We start from the raw sequence: 18,678 nt of genomic DNA on the forward strand, positions 1-18,678 counted from the left end.
TACAATTGTGAAACTCAAAGACATGTGAAATAATTGCCCATAAGGGGCCAGTTTAACAACAAAAGTGCAAAAATTATTTAAACCAGATCCAGAGAAGTGTATCAGGGTCTTTTGTTCTCCAGCGAATGCACTGAAGAAACATAGAAGAGCGCAAGCTTTCTGGAGATGTTTGTTCTGCGATTTGGGTCTCAAACTGGGTAGGCTTGTGCTAGTATGTCCTTTCCATCCAGCTGGGGAGGCAAGGGGTGGGCACGAGGCTCCCAGATGCCTACTGTCAATGATAAGAGCAATTTTAGTTCCTCAACTCCTACCTGTAACGGGAGCCCAATATTCGCACTCACAGCCTCTTCTTCCTTGCATGACTCAATCAGCAACACAGCCTAAGGACTTAAGAGCCCCCATCACAGCACAAACAGGAATTTTGCTTTCAAGGATGAGCCCAAAATGTTGGATTCAAATAATTGATTCCATTGTTTCCTGGGATATCTTCCTGGTCTGGGTCTTACTTTTTTTTTTTTTTTTTAATGGATAAAGGCACCTTCTTTGTGTCAGAAAGAGACTTGCCTACCACTTCCAATGTGCGTGTTTAGGCGTGCAGATGTAATATTTTGCCTGTATGTGTGCAATTTGGTCATCCACTTTTCATCAGAAATAAGAAACCAGGCACCCCTAGACTCTTGCAGACAACATCTTAGGTAATGACATTTTCACCTTTTCAGAAAAGTTCTGTTCTTCTTTCACACATTTGTTCAAAGAACATTTCAACTCAATCCAAATCTTCAAAAATAGGATGGAATTTGAATGAACTGATACAATATCAGTGCTGAAGTTTCATAGTAAAAGGCTCTTTGTGACCTTTTATTTTCAGCTTCTTAGGTACAAGTGTGAGGAGGTAGTGGGGAGGCATGTGCAGCCGGTCCACGTGAAGGACATCTTCACACAACGAGATATGATTTGAGGTACCTAGTGATTTCAGGTAGTATGGCAAAGGCTTAATTATACTCTGAATACTGCTGAAGGGTCTGGATCAATAATCAGTTATCCACTACTCACCATGCAAAGTTGAGAAAGACACTATACCTAGAAGTGTGGAGTGAAGCTCACAGTGAAAGGCCAGTATACAAGGCACTTGGGCTGGGAAACAACCAGGTCTGGCTGTGATCTTGGCCACATCTTCATGGGCATTTGTTTTCTTGCTGCAGCCATTAAGGGGAGGGGGAGGTTATTACTGCATTTGTCCCTCCTTTCTCATTCAGAAGGTATATTTTTATTCATTGTATGGTCTTAACTAAAGACATGGCTCACAAACAGGAAATTCAAGAGTTCATTTGTTAATTTTACAGTGCCAATCTCAATGCAATACTTTCACTAACATCTCCTAATATAGCCATTTTCTTGCTTTTCAACACAGGTTCATTCAATTGGAAAAAGTAGGAAATTACCTCCTGTAGCAAGCAAAGTCTTTGGTAGTTTTTTTTAACAGGTTCCACAAAAATAAGGCAAAGTATGGTAACTGGAATGTCTCATATAGTGTTTCAAACTAGTATATGATGCAATTTTTTTTTAAATCAGGGAAATAGCATACCTTGGGATATAAGTCCTCTCTTAAGAGAAACTTCTTCCTTATTACAAACATGTAGTTACCTACATACATGTACTTTGTTACATACATGTAGTTTACTCATGCAGGACTCTATTTTTTAATCTAACTGTTTCCACTCCCATTTCAATATCTATCTGATGACATCACTGAGAGACATGGAGCTCAGCTCTCCCTCATGTGTACTGGACTAAGATGTTAATTCCTGTTAACTTTTATCTGAGAGAAAAATTATTTCAAACCTCAGAACCAGCTTTTCAATCTGTTCAGCTGCTGAAGTACTGGGCTCTCAGAAACTGGGGCATGAGGGACACACATTTATGCCAGCAATTCATTTTCCACAGCTGTAAGTCTCAGTTGGGAACAGCCACAAACCTTTATAAGAGATTCTTCAACCCATGTGGAACTCACAGAGAGGTCCACAGGTACCCACATTAAAAAGAAGAGTAATGGTTTTGAAAAGTTTGACAATTGAAAAATCCTTACAGTAAAATGTTGATTTTGAATTGCCAAAAAAGTTACAACTGGTAATACATGGGAACTTATCACTTGTAGGAAAAATAAATTTGTGGTAAATACAAATCAAAATTGATTAATATCTATGGGGATACAGATGATATAGATGTGCCTTAAGGAATATAAGATTTATTAGAGCTCTTATTGAAAATGAAATCTGAACCTGCTTTAAGATAATGGGAAGCAATTTGTAACTCACTAATAAAAATTCCAATATTATGTTAATTGCTATAAATAGGTATATAAATTAACACACACACAAAACATGATCTGTCCTGAAAAATATTGCTTCTGGTGAATTGCATGTACGTTAAAGTAGACCTTTAAAATTAACCTAATGTGTCTGAAAATATTACACTTCTCATAAACTTTTGACATGCTCAGGGCAAAGATTTGTGGCCCCTCTAGCTTTATATACAGATAATATGGGTTATTTGAAAAAAAAACTTATGAATGAAATGAACTAAGTCTTCCTGGAGAAAAAAAAATATCCCCGGTGTTCCGCAGTACTTACTAATTAGAGGGATGATATCAAGCTCATATGGAGTGATTACAACTACTGTTTTTAATTTATAAAGGGAAGAATGAGACACATACAATAAATCAGTATTTCAAATATATATCTATATTAAGTAGAAGTACAAATATTTTGAATCTGGTTGGATACCTAGTTCCACATTTTGACCAAAGCACAAACAACTTTATGATAGAGATTGTTTCCTCCAATTGTTATTCTTCCTTCTCTCCCTTAATCCTCATCTCCCATAGGTAGGATATTTTGGCAATGCTCCAAGCATGTAGAATGTGAGTATGAAATAAATTGCTTTTTTTAATTGCTAGTGATAATTTTTGGCATTACTTGTGAAAAGCCTACCTAGACGGAACCCCCAGGAAAACAGTCAAGAAATGCCTTATGACATTGTTTTTTAGTACCTGAATTCAACTTTGCTTGAACTGGCTAAGTTACTTGAACAAATAAATTTTCTTTGCTTGTTTAAATGAGTTTCAGCTGTATTTCCATCACCTTCAACAGAAATAATCCTGACAAATACACTCAGCTTGATAAAAATTTGGAAAATCACCCTTTTCCTCTAGTTTTTCTTCCTCTCCTCCTTCTTCTTCAACACTACCGGTTCTGTGATTAGGGAAATTATGCGCTATAGGCTATCCTAGAAACATAAAATCTGAAAGCAAATTTTACTTTCTATACAAATTCCTGGACTACGATAAATAATGAAAAGGAATAAGGTTCAAGCAGTGCAGCATGTAGAAGACAGACTTTGAATTCAGGCTGACCTGATTCAAATTCTGAATTGCTCCTTTCCGAGTGACCTTACACAAGTCTTCTTAAAGTTCATTTTATTTTTTACATTCAGTTTCTTTCTTCTAAGCTTTTATAATTTTACATCTAATATATTCATCATAGGGTATGATTCTGTAAGTTTGTGTATGTATATGGGGATTTAGGAAATAATATATACATACCACTTTGCGTAATGCCTGGAACATTGTAAGCACTCACAGCTGGTTTTATCATTAAAGAGAAATTGGAAGTTAGTTTCAAGAATGTGTTAGTCTTTAACATTTTAAACATGACAGAATTTATTTTTTATTTTTATTAAAGTATAGCTAAAATACAGTATTATATAAGTTTCATATGTACAACATAGTTATTCAACATTTATACACTATATGAAGGAATGAATGTGTTGACCTTTATATTAACTCTACAGCTATAAATCCTTTGTGGCCAAACACTAGAAAGGGAAGAAATTTCCCCAACTTTTGGTTAAATCCTAAAGCAGATCCAATAGTTCAGAAGGCTTTAGAATAATCACCTTTCTTAAATTTGAGAGCTATTTAATAAATAGAACTAGTGAATTAAATCAAAAATTGCATTTGAGTTTCAAAAATCCATGAGAAATACATCTGATAGAATACATATTCTGTTTTTATCAACTTCATACTTGGAAAGATATTTTTGGTATTTTACCAATGTAATATCAGTATATGTTCTTCTTATAGTAAGTAGATAGGATTTATTAATTATAGGCTCCTACCATACAGCTTTGTCTTCACCCCAAGAAATTAAGAGACCTGGTGTGATTAATATTAAAAGTAATTCTCACACTGAATCCCTCAACTTCTGCTTAGTTTAATTCAATATAATTGCTCAGGAACTCTGTGCTTTAATGCTGTTAGCAATTGAATTATGCATGCCAAACTTTGTAATTCTTGTTCCTAGACTGAGTCAGGGAAGAAAGAGTAGGAGGACAAGTTCTTATCTATGTTCATTGTGTTCTTCTCATGGGGAGAATTGAGAAGCTAAATGTTTATGCTTGACAAAACATTAGCTGAAGGAAGATTTATTCTTTGAATTTAATCATGTGTTCATACTACTCTCAAATAATGAAGGCCTTCCTATGCTAATAATTATAATATTATTTGGATTCATTATATTTCTCATTTTTACTGAAATATATCCAAGTTATGCAACTATTTTTTACTATTTTTTCTATTCAATTCATAACTTACAGCTGGTGATTTTTTTTTAAGTTTGAATCTAGGACCTTTGCCCCAGAATTGTGAGGACTATTTTCTCCCTGGCTAATTTTTGGGCAGAGTAGACAAATTAAAAAATAGTAATATATAATAAAAACAACTAGCCCAGATGTGGCCCTATTCTATAGTGACTTGAGTCATTGGCAGAATAAGCATTGCATGTCTACTTTTCAGCTGTCTTTGATTGTCTGGCACAGTGTAAGTAATCAATAATTGTAAAGGTATCCTGCTTCTTTTCATCCTCAAACACTCCCCATTGAAGCAATGAGCTTGAGTAAAACCTTTACTTATGTAACCTATCTGGTACTCCACTGGGATTTGTACAGTCATATGTTAACTGAAGGCCCAATCAAGATTACTAAGAAGTAATCATTTATTATGAGTTGAGGTTGTGGTGTGTGTAAATTTTAATGTTGAGCCATTCTAACTTGGATTTTATGCCTTATATATTTTACTTATTTTCCCATACTCAATCTTCCCTCTCTTTGCATTTTCTTTCATACTGCTAATATGCTTTACACTTCAGCTGCAGAGAAAGTGGAATAGCATTTGAGAAGTGGATACAAGTACTAATGTCATAGTTTTAAATAAATAATTCTGACAACTAGCAAAATATTACCAGCACAGATCACTTAAACAAGGATATACCAAGTTTATTCCATTAATGAGTTATTGGAAAAATAGAAGAATTATTGTATCTCTTCAAAATCACGTAAAGGCCTGTTTTATACCTTTCCCTCACAGTCTCTCACCAAATGACTGCATGCAATCAACACAAGTCAAAACCTGACTTCAGATCAGTGTGCCACCTTCCTGTGGCTCGGTCTAATCTGGGCACTCGTGAACCTGACATAAGCAGATCCTGCCACTAAGAAGCATATCTTCCTGAACTCCATAGACTGAGCCTACCCAATCTCACCTGTTTCATTGCTTTTTATTTCTGCTTTGGTATTTTCAACATACATTCCCTCCCTTACTTTGGCACCACATTCCATCATGTCCAGGGCAAATGAATAGTGTTAAAAACTTCTTTCCCTATTTTCATAATGATCTCTTTTTGATCCGGACTTTTCAATACCTAATATCCACAGAAGTACCGATTAGTGGGAGAGATTTGGTAGTAAGCCAAGGTTTTTTTCCTCAGTCTATCCAAACACCGAAAGTAGGCAAACACTTATCCTGCCTAGCTTAAAGGCAGTCTGTGCCTACTTTCACCCATTCTGTTCCTTCCCAGGGTTTATATATTCACATTACTATACAAAAAGCTGCTCTTGCATGAAATGAATGTTTCTAGATTTAGGACACCTTGATCAATACTTCCAAGGGGCAAAAGGGCAGGGCTTAATAATAAAACAATAAATACACATGATGAAAGATACAAAAGGGAAACAAATGAAAACAACAAGGAAATCACTATCTAAATTCATCATGTTTGAGTTACTGGGAGAGAAGGAAAGCATGAAGGAAAATCAAAGTCAATTGCTATGTGTGTTGGCAAATGAATGCCAGTCTTAATAAACTGGGTCCATAGGACCATGCTGTACTCCCTGGAGGCAACTCACTGTGGTTACTTCTCAGTTAGGAGACTGACTAAATCATCTGAATGAAGCCAATTAAATGACTGCCAATTCTCAAACTTTAGACTTTGCACCCCTAGTCTAAAACTTGACTTAATCTTATAGCACCAAAAAAAAGATTGATAGAAAATTGGAATACGTGTCTACTTTTGTATTTTATGATTGTGAACCCATAGTCATTTGAATGTTGTGTATCATATTTCTTATGGAAAGGGATTATTAAATTATTTATTTTTTAAAAGATTTTTATTTATTTAATGTTAGAGAGGTGAAGGGAGGGAGAAAGAGCAGGAGAGAAACATCAATGTGTGGTTGGCTATCACGCGCCCCCTACTGGGAACCTGGCTGCAGTGCAATCCAGGTATGCGCCCTGACTGGAATTGAGCCTGCGACCCTTTGGTTGACAGGCCAGCGCTCAATCCACTGAGCCACACCAGCCAGGACAAATTATTGAGTATTTTGAAGGCAGTGTTGCCAGTGACCCCTTGAAAAGTAATTTGATTATGAAGGTCATTATACTAGCATTTTAATAAATACTAAAGCAGTTGGCATCATTCTTCAGAATTGATTTCCATTTTCAGATTTTGGTCCTGGTCTGACTTATTTTATTACAAGGAGCTGAATTTGGGAAACTCTAGGGTAAACTGAAACATAGACATTCGTTTCCGTTTTGGCAAGCTTAAAATGTTACAGCCATTTTCTCTGACACACACATACATCGTCTCCTGTTTTGCCTTGTCTAAGGACTAGCTAGAATGTCTCTTAATGTTTTAGTAAGCTTTTGTGGCTGGAAGAAATTTTTCACAATAGGCATTTGTTTGTGTGTGTGTTTGTGTGTGCTGTGAAAATGATGACAGGTTTATATTTTCAGTGAAAATGTCTGAAAATGTGCATGGAGAGAGTGATATGAAGCATTTTCCTCAGGAGTAATTTCTTTCTTTTTTTAAACAGCAGGTTCACTTTCCATTCTCCATCATTTCATTTGGCATTGAAAAGATTTGAAAGTCAGTTTTGAATAGGTGTTTTAGGGGTGACAGTGAGTTTATCCAGAGTGTACTCACTGTTCACTTTTCTTCTAGATGATGTATTGATGAAAAGCATTGATTGTCTTGGCTGCCCAGGGCACCAGAGCTTGGTTGAGTTGAGGATTTTGGTTTGAAAGAGATCTCAGTGTAGTTCAAGTTCTGCAGCAACATGCCAGATTAGATCAAGCTGGTATGGAAGCATTTACAGATAGAAGATTCAATGAGTCTCTGTTCCTATCCATCTCAGTTTCACTGTGTTTTTCTTTATGTCTCTCTCCTCATGTGCCTTCGCTGTCCTTTTTGAATCTTTCCATATTTCTCTGTCTCATCAGCCTGTGTATATTTCAATTTGTCTTTATCATTCTTTTTTCACTTCCTCTTTTTTCAATCTCCTTCTGTTTAGTCTTTTTTTCTCTCTTAATACTTCTGTCTCTTATACTGCCTCATCCAATAACCTCAGAAGGCCTCCATAGGGAGAAGAGAGTTGTACAGAAGTAACCGTACCACCCTACAGCAACCTCCTTGGCATCTCTTTCGCTGTCCCTTGTATAGTTTTCTCCTCTAGCTTGAAGACAGGTGTGTGTGTAGTGACTGTGTGTGCAGGTATGTGCAGGATAACAACGCAGTGTCTTAACTAAAGCTCTGGTGAGAAAAAATGCAAGAATTGGTAAAAGAAGTCTTTTGGCTCACCCTGTTGCTCCCTGCCCCTTCCTCTGGGGGTAGTCAGTGCCCCAGGTTTTCTGGCCTCAGGCCTCCTCCTGAGAGTAAGGGACAGTATTAACTCAAGTGAGTGCAAGAACTCAGAAAAAACCTTCTGGCTGAGTGATCTGCAGATTGCTAAGGAAAAGCCTGCGGAGAAAGCATCACTGATCATAGCCCTCTGGTCACGTCTCAGTGCTAGAGACTTGCCACTCAGCTCAGTATCCTTCTCTCTTATCTGGCCTCTCCTCAGGCTAACTCACCTTCCAGCTAGGCATACCTCTTCCTTTAGGTCCCTTGTTCTCTAAACTTGCCCAATGCACAGTTTCCTGGGCCTAGCAACCATTCAGCAGGGTCCCTGATCAAAAGAGGAACTAATGCTGGATTATTGTACACCCTCCAAGGACACGCCAGGAAATGTACCCTTTGTTAATTTTAAGGAACATTAACATTCCACTTTGGGTCCCCTCGAAAGTAGAAATTTCAAAAATCCTGTCACAAAGCCTTCAGTTGAAGAACATGAAACTAGTAATTATGACATCAGCAGGACCTCCCTAACTTTATGCACTTGCCCAGTGATAGCTAACAGCAGAGGCACTGGCTAAGAAAAATTCTTTCACCTGAGGGCCTCAAAGAAAATCCATAGCTTAACCAGTAAGTCAGGGGTTTTTACCTGTGGGTTGCGGCGTCAAGAGGCTAGGTCAGGATGTAGTCAGAAAACTGAGTCTCAGGCCGGGCTCCTTCGCTCTGCGGATGCCAGCACCAACTGGTCTCCAAAGTTCACAGGAGAGTGGCCTTGAGGCAGCATGCAAGAGAACTCAATGTTCTGGCCCCCACCGGCCAGATCGGTATTTGCTACTTTCAGGGTTGCACTGTCTCCCAACCTTCTCCCACTCAGAAGACCTGCCTTGACTCAAGGACAGCTGTGAAAGACACAATTACAGCTTGTGATTTCAGCCTTCAGGGCTGCAAAGCTAAGGGATACTGGCCTCCTTCCTCACCTTCCCTAGGCACCTTACCCGGCTACAGTCTGATCTGAGCTGCAGGCAAACACTTTTTGGGAAAAATCTTCCAAACCAGAAGTAGATTGACTTTACAAGTTGAATTGGTGCATCTCCATCCTCAGCACTTGCAGTAGAAAAACACTTTTCAACTCCAATCAACAACAGCTCAGTAGCTCTTCCCAGGCCCAGCTTGCACCTGCCTGCTCTGTTATGTGTTGTTCGCCTACTAAGTGACCCCATGCAGTCTCAGTGATTCCACACAGGCTACAGGGCTGCTAGGTGTGTTGGGCCGCACAGAAACTCGTAGGAGCCCTGGTGCCTCCTGAGTCCCCATGTGCTACATAGCTAAACCCTACACATCCAAAAGGAAAGAGTCAAAAGGAATATATTTTTAACCATAGAGAATCCCCCAAATGCGTCAGCTGATTAATTTTTCTGATACAGAATACAACATGTTTGATTTTTACTTCATTTATTTCCCCACAGTAGCTCAGAGATCATTGGAAAGGGCCAAGACTCTAAGTCCCAGTATTTGACTAGAACCAAGTGACCCATAGAGACTTGAAAATCAATGCTTGTTTTATCCTGGAGTGAGGTGCACCACCCCCTCCCCAACAGATTTCAAATCAGTGAGGTTTAATTGAGTGAATACCCAAGCATTTCCCTCCCACCCCAGGAGTGCCAAACCTTCTAAAGAATGAGGGAACCCCCACAGCCCCAGCACTAGGCTGTCCTAAGTCATGCACTATCTGAAGAACTAAAGTAATGAAAGCGCTGAATCAGGTAAAGTGTGTGGATCTTGCACGGGAAACCAGCGGCCAGGGAGTGCCACAAATTGTTCATCAGAATTGGACGCTAAATTATGAGGGTGCAATGCATGAAGGGTCTATAAATGCATTCCTGAGTTCCTGAGGTTTCCAACTCACAGTCAACTATACATAAATCTGTTTTTTTAAATTTCTTGTGCAAGTTATAATCGTGCAAAAAAGACTACACTCTGAAGTAATTTCTCTGGAGAATGTTTTTCCCTCCCTCAAGGAAAGTAAAAATAGGGATTTTATTTTTTGGTTACGACTTTCCCTTTCATTTATTTTTATTTTTAAGCCTTAAAAATCCACATAGTGACCAGTTTCCAGATATTTTTAAAACAACACTCAAATAGGACCTTCCAAATGTCCATTCCACATTCCTTTTAAAAAAAAAGATTTTTGAAACGGGGACAAATCTGTTTCTGGTCCTTGTTTCATGTCCGTAAATGTGTTTCCTGTTGTAATTGGGGCTATTCACTTTTGGTGATATTTAAAATGAGCCTTACTGAGTCAAGTTGATGTTTGGTTAACCGTGAAGGAAATGGCTCTTGATCAGGCAGGCAATTACCAAACAAATCTGATCACTCCCCAAGCAAAACAATGGACTTTACAACTACTTTTCTTCTGTATTAATGAGTAGGCGGACAATTATTTATGAACTAGAGTGTTTTCCCGGTCGGTGAGTGGCAGCAAGACTGGGACCATCTTCCCCTAACTCAGTTTTTCCCTCCCCTTTCATTTCTCTGTGTGTGTGTGGAGGGGTCGCTGACTGCAAGTGCAGGCAAGATCCTGAGTCTGGCAGCTGGAGGAGTACAGAGTTGTGGCTACCCAGTCAAAAATATCTCTCAGGCAACTCAGGAGACCTTCCTCCTCCTCCTTCCTTCTCCTGTTTACTGTGAGCTCCCTAACGCAGCTGGGTTTCAGGACCCTAACAGCCAGCTGGTACTTCTTTTCTAGACTTTGGAATGAGGAGGGTTTCTAAGACACCATACTCTGATACTCTGCAGACTGGTAGTTTGCAAGTGTTTGCCAGTAACTCGACTTGGCATGCCTACAGACACAGGAAGTGTTAGGTGTATGTTACCTGGGGAAGACACTGCAGTGCCAGTCAGCTTGGGACAAATTTTGACACTACAAAAAATTTCCATCTTTTCTTTTTTTTTTTTTTCAAATATATATATATTTTTTATTGTTATTCAATTACAGTTGTATGCCTTTTCTCCCCATCCCTTCACCCCACCCCAGGTGAACCCACTTCCCTCCCCCCTCCCCACCCTCCCCCTTGGATTTGTCCATGTGTCCTTTATAGTAGTTCCTGTAATCCCCTCTACCCACTGTCCCCGCCCCCACCCCCCACCCCCGCCCTGGCTATTGTTACATTGTTCTTAACTTCAATGTCTCTGGTTATATTTTGTTTGCTTTTTCCTTCTCCTCACTTCCTGGCTTATTTCACTTAGCATAATGCTCTCCAGTTTCATCCATGCTGTTGCAAAGGGTATAAGCTCCTTCTTTCTCTCTGCTGCGTAGAATTCCATTGTGTAAATATACCATAGTTTTTGGATCCACTCGTTTGCTGATGGGCACTTCGGTTGCTTCCAGTACTTGGCTATTGTAAATTGTGCTGCTATGAACATTGGGGTGCACAGATTCTTTTGGATTGGTGTTTCTAATGACTTTAGCAGGTACGTTCCTGGTGGCTCTTTCGAAACTAGACTTGGAGAATAGAAGAGAAAAAAGGTTTGACTTTCCACAATTCAGGCGACCTTGGCAGTATCCTGGGGAGCCACTGGGCACAGGTGCAGAGCCTCTAACCACTGCCATTTTTTTAAAGCTGGCTACATGTTAAATGTGTATATACACTACCATAATCCTCAAAGCAACAACAAGAAATGAGGTAATGTCTTCCCCCCATTATCCAGATGAAGTAATCGAGGCCTCAAAAATTACATTAATGGTACAGCCAACTGCCGATTTCCAGTGCTGCAGTGAGCTTCCAAGACCACAAATCAGAAACTGGAAAGTGAGGAATTTCTAAACCTTCTGCTATCATTACACAGTCCTCTCTCACGCCATATCACCGCAGTTTTACACAGTTAGAGAGGCTGTGCGGGTCGTGGGGGCAAAGCCCAGCTGACACCTGTCAAGAAGTGCAGGCGCTATTCTGTTTGCAGAGATCTAATGTCCCGTTCCCCCCTCCTCTCCGCGCCGCCAATTCTGCCTTCCTGGGGCAAATCTGCGGGACCCTGCAATTCAATGGACTTCGCTTTCTTCCAGACAAGTTTATGTGTGTCCTGCACATCCAAATGTGCCCCAAAGTTTAGGGAAAAGCTGCTGAAACTCATCAGGGCCTTCAAAAGCTCCTTCCTGTAATAGAAAGCTTTGTATGGGGCAAACATGCCTCCTCACAAACAATCCTTTAGGAAGTCGAAACATAAAAGTCACTTTCTGCTGTGCACCTCTGAGTCTCAGTGATATCACCCCACTTATGATTCACCTCCTCATCATCTTCCAGGACCAGCATGGCCTTTGAATTATCACGTTTTTAAGAGAATTTGACTTTTTGAGAAACCAAGAACATTTCAGACTTAGTTGCTCTGGCTAGAATGTATTGAAATGTTACTCGTATTTTTAAATTGGAACTTCAAGCAATTTATTTTGATCATTCTCTGAAAAGGGTGACGTAGATCATAATTAATGGAAAATTACATGCTAGATTTTCTGACATTCTCTTTTTTACTTAGCACAATTATTTAACTGTGCCTAGAGTAGCCGCTGCATCCATTTTCAAAAATACAAGTGGGTAAGTTCAGGTGCAGTTAGCACATCAGCACCTAGGAGGCCCAATGAAATGACTTAGAAAATTAGGGGGCAAACAAGTTTTTACTACATTTGCATATATATATTACCCTTTCAATCATTGTATTAAAGGGATCTTTGAATACTTGTTCAAACTCCTGTGGAATTGGTAGTGATTATAAGACTTTTTTTTCACTGTACTAAATCTTAAGCAACCGCCACTTTGGGAAATGCAGTACACTTTCCCATCCAGCACTCTGAATGATACCAACTGCTAAGACAAGGTGGTGTTGAAAAGATGGCATTCCAATATATAGAATTTTGTGATTCATGTAGTATATGATACTATTGAAATGAAACTTTTTTAAAGTTAAATATTCCAAATTGTTTTCAACAATTTTATTTCTTAATACTGAAATATAATCTATTGTGTCAGTTAAAATACTTATTTTGATAAAAATTTAGGAGCTTTTTGTATAATTTTAATACATAAACCCTGAATTAAAATTTTCAATGAAAATTGTTAATGTAGTGATGTAACCATATATTTCACATCAGTTGACTTATTTTTAATATTTAAAAGCCATGTTTATTTGATGAAAACCACAGATTGAAAAATGATTGATCCCTTGCTTAGGGTCATCCCAACAACTGAAGCAGATTGAACAGCAGATCTAATCGATTGAGAAAAGGTTAAACAGCTGCCACAAAATTATCTTACCAAATAGACTTTGTTACTTTAGTGAAGAAACTTTTATCACAACTAATGGAGGGATTGTAAGGATTCTAAAATTCAGAAAACTTTAAAATGAAAAATAGACTTAATTATACAAAAGCTAACCATACTTCAAAGTTCTTATTATAGAGGGTTTAGTTATCTCTTATTAAAGTATAAAGGATTTCTTAGATAATGGAAGATATTTGGTAACATGAAATGTATGTTACTAATTAATATTGACGTACACTTTCTTTGTTTCTAATCTTCCCCTAATTGTTACTTTCCTGGTTTTGGTGAGTTTTTATTTCATTTTATTGTTGTTGCTTACTTGGATTTACTTTTGTAATTGTGTTAAGCATGAAAATAAAACAGTGAAGAATTTTTTAATTATATAATCTCAATGTCATTCTTTGTTACATTCCCCCCTCCCAAAGGCATAATTAAAGCATATAGAGCAAATACTTATACTGATATGCCATTACAAATTTCATGTTCAGAAGAACTATGTGCCCTTCTGTATTTCATTCATACTTTTTTCTCTTTTTATTGATACTGATAGAACCCAGCTGAGAAACTTTTATCTCTAATTAGATGACATTATTTTAAAGTATGTCAAATAATGTTTTATTTCTTTATTACAACACATTTCAGAAACTTGGACAATGATCAACCAAATCATTTTGATTTTCTATGGAGAAAAATGAAAAGAACTAAAAAATGACAATTGGGATAATGTAATCAGGAACATTTTGAAACGGATGTAGCTTTACACTGTATGTTGGACAACATTTTCTGTTGAATTGGGGTAAAGTTTATCTGTTACAGATTGGCTGTGATCATTGTTGCATTTTGTAATCTTACCGAGTCCCAAGAAATAAGTTTTATGCTATGTAATACACTTTTGTCTGTAAGCAAAAGAAACAAAATCCAAACTTAATTAAATTTATTTGAAACGGATCTATATACATCTAAAGGAAACATCTCATTTTCATACTTGTGAATATAAACAATATTTTAATTATGTATTAATTTTTCAAAAGCCCAAGGGCTAATACTACAGCATAACAAAACTCAGCTGGCGGGAGATTGAATTTTTCTGTGGTTCTACTGTTTCATTTTTGCAATAACAAAAAACTGGTGTATAGCTTTCAGGTAATAGTTCAGCTTGACAAATCACCTGTATTCAATTTGGTAACTGATACAGTTATTTATTATGTTTTTATCTAATTATCTTAAAAGCTATGGCTTTATACAGTGTTATAGTTATAAATTTGATACTAACATATTTCCCATTATAAATTGACTCTCATTAACTCACATCATATTGAATAATTATTTATAATGTAGATCACTTATATATAATAAATAATCTTCTATAACTTGTCAGATGCTTACAAGTCCCCATTTCCACTGAATCACTCTAGTTTTATACTTAATCATGGAAAAGAACAATGGCTTTCCTTAGAAAGTCTTCCAATGGGTAAAGTATAGCATGGACATTAAAGCATAGTAGGTAAAAGGCCTGGATTGAGTTACATAAACCTAGATTAGACTTCTAAATCTACCACTAATTACCTGAAAACTCTGAACAATCTCCTGCTTTTTAGAGCCTCAATGTCCTAATATATATACTATGGACAAGACTAAATACTATATCAAAGGGTACTTACAAGAATTAGATTATTATGAATTCCTGGCACTTAGCTAACATTTACTGACCACTGTTTTTTTTTCCAATTTTTCTTTAATAAATCTGCATTCTTTTTATTTTTTCTTTATTTTTTGATTTGGTTTTTATTGTATTTTTCCATTACCATTTAGTTCCCTTGTAAACCCCACCCCCCAACAATCAGCACACTCTTGTCCATGTCCATGAGTCCTTTTTCCTTTTTGCTCAATCCCTCCATCCCCTAACCCCCACAAAGCTGTCATCCTGCTCTCCATCTATGAGTCTGTCCCCATTTTCTTTGTTAGTTCAGTTTGTTCATTAGATTCCATGTATAAGTGAAATCATATGGTATTTGTCTCTCTCTGACTGGCTTATTGCATTTCACATAATGTTTTCCAAGTCCATCCATACTGTCACAAAGGGTAAAACTTTCTTCTTTTTTATGTCCAAGTAGAATTCCATTGTGTAAATGTCCCAAAGTTGTTTTGCCCACTCATCTACTGATGGAGACTTGGGCTGCTTCCATATCTTGGTGATTGTAAATAACACTGTAATGAACATAGGGGTGCTTATGTTCTTTTGAATTAGTGTTCTGGGTTCCTTTGGATATATTCATTCCCAGAAGTGGGATTGCTGGATCAAAAGCCAGATCCATTTATAATTTTTTGAGGTATCTCCATATTGCTTTCCATAGTGGCTGTACCAATCTGCATTCCCACCAACAATGGAAAAGTGTTCCTTTTTCTCCACATCCTTGCCAACATCCTTGTTTCTTGTTGATTTATTGATGATAGCCATTCCGACAGGTATCTCATTGTGGTTATAATTTGCATTTCTCTGATGATTAATGACATTGAGCATCTTTTCATATGTCTATGGGCCATCTGTATGTCCTCTTTGGACAAGTATCTATTCAAATCCCTTGCCCATTTTTTAATTGGGTTGTTTGGTTTTTTTGGTGTTGAGTTTTTTAAGTTGTTTATAAATTTCAGACATTAACCCCTTATCAGATGTATCAGTGAATATGTTCTCCCATTCTGTGGGATGTCTTCTTATTTTGTCGATGAATTCCTTTGCTGTGCAAAAACTTTTTAGTTTTATGTAGTCCCATTTATTTATTTTTTCTTTTGTTTCCCCTGCCTAAAGAGATATATCCAATAAAATAGTGCTATGAGCAATGTCTGAAACTTTTCTGCCAATGTTTTCTTGTACGATTTTTACAATTCCGGGTCTAACATTTAAGTCTTTGATCCATTTTTAATTTATTCTTGTGTGTGGTGTAAAACATGGTCTAGTTTTATTTTTCTGCATGTGTCTGTCCAATTTTCCCAACACCATTTATTGAATAAACTATCTTTAGCCCATTGTATTGCTTGCTTCCTCTGTTGAATATTAATGGACTATAAAGGTGTGGGTTTATTTCTGGGCTCTCTATTCTGTTCCATTGATTTATGTGTCTGTTTTTATGCCGTACCATGCTGTTTTGATTAGTATGGCCTTATAGGATAATTTGATATTAGGTAGTGTGATTCCTCCAACTTTATTCTTCTTTCTCAGGATCACTGTTGCTATGCAGAGCCTTTTGTGGTTCCATATACATTTTTGAAATGCTTGTTCTAGTTCTGTGAAATATGTCATTGGAATTTTCATAGGAATTGCATTGAATGTATAGATTACTTTGGGTAATATGGATATTTTAATGATGTTATTTTTTCCTGTCTGTTGACACTCTTAGAGATGTCCTCATTCCCTGCCCCTCAACATGCCCACCTCCTCCCAGCCCCTGCTCTCCCTTTCATCTGGCCATCACCACACTGTTGTCCATGTCCATGGTCATGCATATATTTCTTTGGTTAATCCCTTCCCCTTCTTTCACCCAGTTCCTCCTTCCCCCCCAACCTTCTGACAGCTGTCAGTCTGTTCCATGTATCCATGCCTCTGTTTCTAGTTTGCATTGAACACTTATTAACAACATAACAACAACAGTTGTGCTCATTGACATATATTACAACCAGAATTTTGATATTAATATGATCCACTGTTTTGTTTGACTTTCACAGTTTTATGCAACTTCATGTGCTTGTGAGCCCATGTGTGTATTTAATTCTATGTGATTTAGTCATAATATAGGTTTGTGTGATTATCACAATAGTCAAAATATAGAACAGTTCAATTAACACAAAAACTCCTCATGCTGCCTTTTAATAACCATACCCAATTGTCTCAATTCCACACAACCAGAAGTGGAATATATAACATGTAATTTGGGGGGATTCACTTTTATTATTCAACATAATTCCTTCAAGATTCACCTAAATTTTTGTGTGTATAGTTTGTTCCTTTTTTATTGTGGTATACCCATGTTATGACTGTATGCAATTTATTTAACTATTCACCTATTGAAAAACATTCAGCTGTTTCTAGTTTTTGGTGATTAAAAATAAATGTTATAAGCATTTGAGTACATTTAGTTTTTAAAAACTGCTCCTTCTTTCCATCACCACACTTATTACTTTTTATTTCTTCCACTTCTCCACCCTCTTGGATTGTTAAAGCTCCAACTGCAGTTTTGTCAATGCTTAACTGGCCATTTGTTAATTCAGATTAATAAGAAGCATGGCACAAGGATCAAATTTTCTCCATAGGTTCTGATTAACCTGATCAATGAGGTAAAAAGGGATTAATCTGGTTACTATTTTAAGTAAATGGAAGTTTGCTAGATTTCTGTGGAAAGTAATATTCGGTTCTTAGCCAGTCTTTGTTAAAACAGACTAAGTGACCATCAGTAAATGAGTGGATTAAGAACTATGGTACATTTACACAATGGAATACTAGAAAGATACAGCAGAAAGAAAGAAGGAGCCCCTACCCTTTGCGACAGCATGGATGGAACTGGAGAGCATTATGCTAAGTGAAATAAGCCAGGCAGTGAAAGATAAATACCATATGATCTCACTTATAAGAGGACTCTAATGAACTAATGAGAGGCATGGAATTGTGGAATAGACTGACAGCTGTAAGAGGCAGGGACTGATTGGAAGAAAGTGAAGGGAGTAGCCAAAGTACATATATAAAGGACCCATGGACATGGACTACGGTGAGGGAACTAATCATGGATGAGGGTGAAGGGGCAAAAAGTGGGACAACTGTAATAGTATAAACAATAAAATATAAAAAGAAACTGCTGAGAGGGAGAGAGCTAGAAAATACATTTAAGAAGCAGGAAGATCATGTCTCAATTGAACATTCGTGAAAGAATATTTTATGCAAGTTTTTGTTATTGGGTTCTATGAGGTCTTTATATAGTTTGGGTATTAACCCTTTATTGGAAATATCATTTGCAATTATCTTTTCCCATTCAGTTGGTTGATTTTTACTTTTGTGATGTTTTCTTTTGCTGTGCAGAAGCTGTTTAGCTCAATGTAGTCCCATTTGTTTGTTTTTGGTCTTGTTTCGCGTGCCTTTAAATTCAAAATCACAAAATCATCACTGAAACCCATGTACAGAAGCTTAGTGCTTTTTCCCTTATATATTTTATTGTTTAAGGTGCTACATTTAATTATTTAATCAATTTGAGTTTAATTCTGTGTATAATTTAAGGTAGTGTTCTAGTTATATTCTTCTGCATATGGCTGTCCAGTTATCCCAATAACATTTATTGAAGAGATATTTCTTTCTCTACTGTATAGTCTTGGAGACTCTG

Source organism: Desmodus rotundus, chromosome X (genome assembly GCF_022682495.2).
Source record: "Desmodus rotundus isolate HL8 chromosome X, HLdesRot8A.1, whole genome shotgun sequence".
NCBI lineage: Eukaryota > Metazoa > Chordata > Mammalia > Chiroptera > Phyllostomidae > Desmodus > Desmodus rotundus.